Consider the following 4,700-nt stretch of genomic DNA (forward strand, 5'->3'; position numbering starts at 1 on the left):
TCACCATCATAGAAACCATGTCACCAAGTTCAGGCACTGTGTGGAGGCAGCGAGGTTTGGTGCAGGATCGCAGCTACGGGCATACTGCCCAATTGCGTTCAATGACTACGTTCGATGATTCATTTCGAACACTCGTGTTGAGATGTGCCCGTCTGCTTATGATGATGGGATTTTGGAAGCGCCCATCTCCTACGACGACGTCGCCGAGAACACATACAACACACTTGTCCAATAAGGGTCCTAAACCCCTTTTGTTCCCGTCCTCAACTTTTGGGTAATGTGTTGCCAAGTTTGTTTCTTGTACTATGTTGTGTCACCAAGCTTGTTGGCTAAGTTGTCGATCTTATTTTCATTATAGCATTCAGAGATCAAGAAGCAGGCCGAAGAGTGTGAGGATGCTTACGATACAAATCCAAGGGATGAACATGACGAGTCGGTATTGCGGGAGTTCATTAAGGTACGTTGTACATACAAGTCAAGCCGCCTATTATGTTATGACATATTATCTCTTTATTCATGTTATAGCGTGCTAGCCGTCGGATGCGCCGGTTAGGTAACCTTCTTGGCTGCCGTGACCCGGAGATTGCAACACGGTCACACTCTCGGTCCGGTTCACCACCTCACCCTTCACCTCATGTAGAGGACACTACCTCGGCCAATGTGGAAGACAATGAGGTACAGAACCAATTATACATTAAAAACCATAGTTTTGCACTTTTAAATCAAAGTCACCATGGATTTCTCGTTTTTTTTGTAAGGGCGAGGATGACATGATATTATAGGCTTACACACAGAATGTCCGCTCTGCCTACATGTTGAAGCCTAGGAAGGGCATTAGGTTCTACACACGGGATGACTATGTCGCTCAAGGAAAGAAGGCGCACATTGATTCCGACGACGAGCCACCGAGGAGGTCAGCTTTGAGGTGGATGAGGAACGATGAGGAGGAGGATGGACCAGAGGTGCATAGAAAGATTCTTCCAAGGAGGGGACGTGCCCCAAGGACTCGTGGAAAGAAGTAGTTGTTCTATCGAGCTACGTGTTGGTGCTGAACTATGTCGAGCTATGTGTTGGTATCAAACTTGTAGAAGTTGGTTTCAATTTGAACTTGTCGGAAATTGTTGTATCGAACTATGTTGAACTTGTCTTGAACTTGTATGATGATGTGGTTGTGTCAGTTTGAACTTGCCTTGAACTTGTATGATTCTGTGGATTTCAATTTGAACATGTATTGAAATATGTTTTGTGCTGAGACAAAGCACAAAAATATATTTTGGCAAGTTTAAGATGCATAGTGTCGATAGAACTGGCGCTATGCTACACATGATAGCGCCATATGGAGCGGCGCATCACAGTATAGCGCATATGGCTTCGACATGTGGCTTCACATCCTAGGAGGTTACCGGGAGGAGACTGGTTTGGTCCTTAGCCGTGGAAATGGTAAGTCCAAGACTGCGCGGATCACCTTTTTGATTTTAAAAATAAAAGAAAATGATAAAAAATAAAAAATCATTTTAGATGGCCATGTGTTATGTGCTCTAATTGAGAAAATTAACAAACATGAATTTCAACATTTTTTAAGAAAAATGGCCTCATGTTTCGGTAAAACGCCTTTTCTGGTTGCATAGATCTCCGATAATAAAATTATATATGAAAATGTCTCTAAGAAAAAATTTACATTCGATTTCAACAGACTGAATAATTACTTACATTCAGACGTAAAACCATACTATGTAATTAGATGAGTTCATCAGCATCGTGTATGTATGCAAATGTGAATATCAACACACACGCAAGCATGAACTACGGTACATGCACACTCTACACCGATCACACGGCTATATGGGTTTGGGGGACAAGCATGAGCTTCTCCTTCCTATGAACCGTGAGGCCAAACACCTCCGTCATATCGATGTCCTCCACGCCGTCCGGCAGCTCCCAGTCGAAGCAGTACGCCAGGTTTGCCAGCATGATCTCGACGGTAGCCAACCCGAAGTTGAGTCCAGGACAGATCCTCCGGCCAGCCCCAAATGGCACGAACTGGAAGTCCTTTCCCCTTAGGTCCACCGTCGTTGCGGCACCACCCTCGACGAACCTATCCGGCACGAACTCCTCGGGTTTCTCCCACGAGCCCGGGTATCTGCCGAGAGCCCACGAGTTGATGATGGCCCGTGTTCCAGCAGGAATCCTGTAGCCGTCGACCTCGCAGTCAGCCATGGCGAGGTGAGGGACAAGGAGCGGCGCGGGTGGGTGCAGCCTGAGCGTCTCCTTCACCACAGCCTTCAAATAGGACATGCCGGAAAGGTTCTCTTCTTCGACGAGTTCTTGTCCCCTGGGAGTGTTGTTTCTTACCTCCGATTGCAGCTTGATCATGAGTTTAGGATTGCGCATGAGCTCGGCCATGGCAAATTCTAAGACCAAAGACGAGGTATCTGTGCCCGCCGCAAACATGTCCTGCACGTTGTTCATTAATTAGGAGGTAAAAAATGAGGTGGCAAACGTAACATAAATATATGTATGGTAATCTATTTTTTGTTGACCTTATTAATTATCAGACTTTTGACGTGAATACACATTGCGCGCAACCCATGTTAAAACTCATAGCTAGCACGGACCACAAAGCAACCTTAATGTCAAGACCATCTTTTTAGCTTAATCCATGTACAAGCTGCAAAATTCTAGTTGCAATGCCATGTGCAAGATGTTGCAACTCATGGCATGAACGAATCACGACACAATCCAACGGTATGTGAGTCGAATGATACTTTGAGACTTAAGGTAATTCAACAAAAAATTAGCAAAACCCATTACTTATTTACTCACCATTAGGATGGCCTTGATATGGTCTCTGGTTATACCGCGGAACTCTTGCTGAACGGCTAGCAACATGTCGATAAAGTCACTCTCGCCTAAATCATCGGTGCCGTTCTCTTGGTGCATCGAGTTTCTCTCGTGCTCGCTTATAATCGCTTCGAGCAATTCGTCCCACCTCTTATGTACCGTCTTAGCGCTGCTGCAGGCGAACCTATTCAGAAGATGTAGCACCTTGGCTAGGCTTGGGAAGTAGTCCTCGAGGTTAAACCCACCGACGAGAGCAGAGTTTGCCTCGATCAGCTCTCTAAGCAACTTGTTGCGGCCTTCCGCCCTGAAGAACTTCCCCGAGACGGCGCGGCACACCACGTCGTTCGCGTAGGCATTCAAGGTCTCGCCCAGGTCGACGGCCTTGCTCGCCGCCGCTGCCTCGCTTATCCTGGCCATCACCTGTTTCACCTGTAAATGAAGAGGAGGTTCTTGTGTTTGTCTATGTTTGTTACGGAGACGACGATCAAGGTTTTTCGAGAATACACCCTGACAGTTGTCAGACGACAATCAAGGTACCTGTTGTTATGTAAAAGTCAGTAGTTACCTCTTGTAGACGGGCGATGCGGTACGACTGGACCTTTTTGACGGTGAAGAGGTGGGTGGTGACGAGCTTCCTCGCCTGCCGCCAGTGCTCGCCGTAGGGGGAGAAAGCAATGTCCGACGACGGCCCGTACAGGAGCACCTCGGCGATCTTGGACGGTGGGCGGGACGCGAACATGTGGTCGTGCGTCCGCATGATCGCCTCGGCGGCACGCGGGGACGACACAACGAGGTTCGGAACGGCGCCGAGGCGGAGTAGCATGAGGCCGTCGGGGCGTGCGTCCTGGAGAGGTTGCAGAGGGAGACGTGAGGAAGGTCACCGACGAGGTGGAGATGGCCTATGACAGGGAACCCCGGAGGGGAAGGAGGTACACGCTTTGCCTTGTTTCTGCTACTGGTTGTGGTGGCCAGGTGCAGTAGTAGCATGAAGAAGAGCAATAGCAGTGCTTGCAGAGGTGTCCCATGCATCAGCTGGTACGCTACTTCTGCGTATGGAGCCATGGCAATGGGAAGAGACGCAGTTAAGTTGGCTAGAGAGGCTACAAGCTTTTATAGCTGCATTTCCCCACACGTTTTTTTTTTGACATTATAGTATTTGTTTTGGTTGCTCTCCACATATATGCCATGTGGTATCCTTTCCCACACGTAGCTGAGCATGCATGTCCATTGCTTGTACCAGTTTTTCCTTGAGATAAGGTTCACTGCGCTCCGTTCATCAGAAAACACGTATAGGAGTCGAGAAACCTCCACACACATACACAAAAGGCTCAGGTATGCACATCAAAAACGGCAGAATGAAAAAGACCAAACTTTCCTTGTTCTTTCTGTGAGATGGTGGCGCCCGAATAGGAAAGAAAAACTTCTCATCGTACCCCGGACAAAACGTGGAAGAATAAGACTCATCGCCTTAGACATTTTGTGCGGTGATGAGTAAATGCGAGTGCTTTAAAAAAAATATACGAGTGACATTTATACACTTGAAAAATAACGACTAGTAAAAATGATCGATGATCTAGATTTGAAGTCTAAACAGACGCATTGTTCAAATAATCGGTCGAGATACCGATTTATCGACCGGTTTATCGTGAATCGGGTGGTAACCGATAAGATTTCGGCATCTCTCGGTGCCGCACCGATATTTCGGCCAATTTTCAGTCAGACGACCGATATTTTGGCCGATATTTAGTGAGATTTCGCTGAAATTCGGTCTGGCAGTCGATATTTTCGTTCTATAGTCTTGTAGAACTATGCATTAGCTCAAAATTTCCATTTTTATTGATTCAAATGCAAGAAATCAA

At 46.9% G+C, this 4,700-nt stretch overlaps 1 pseudogene; it reads right to left on the minus strand.

The window, feature by feature from the left end:
• Positions 1–1,663: 1,663 nt before the first annotated feature.
• Positions 1,664–3,919, minus strand: LOC127296330 (indole-2-monooxygenase-like; annotated as a pseudogene).
• Positions 3,920–4,700: the final 781 nt, after the last annotated feature.

This window comes from Lolium perenne, chromosome 1 (assembly GCF_019359855.2).
Source record: "Lolium perenne isolate Kyuss_39 chromosome 1, Kyuss_2.0, whole genome shotgun sequence".
NCBI classification, from domain to species: Eukaryota; Viridiplantae; Streptophyta; class Magnoliopsida; order Poales; family Poaceae; genus Lolium; species Lolium perenne.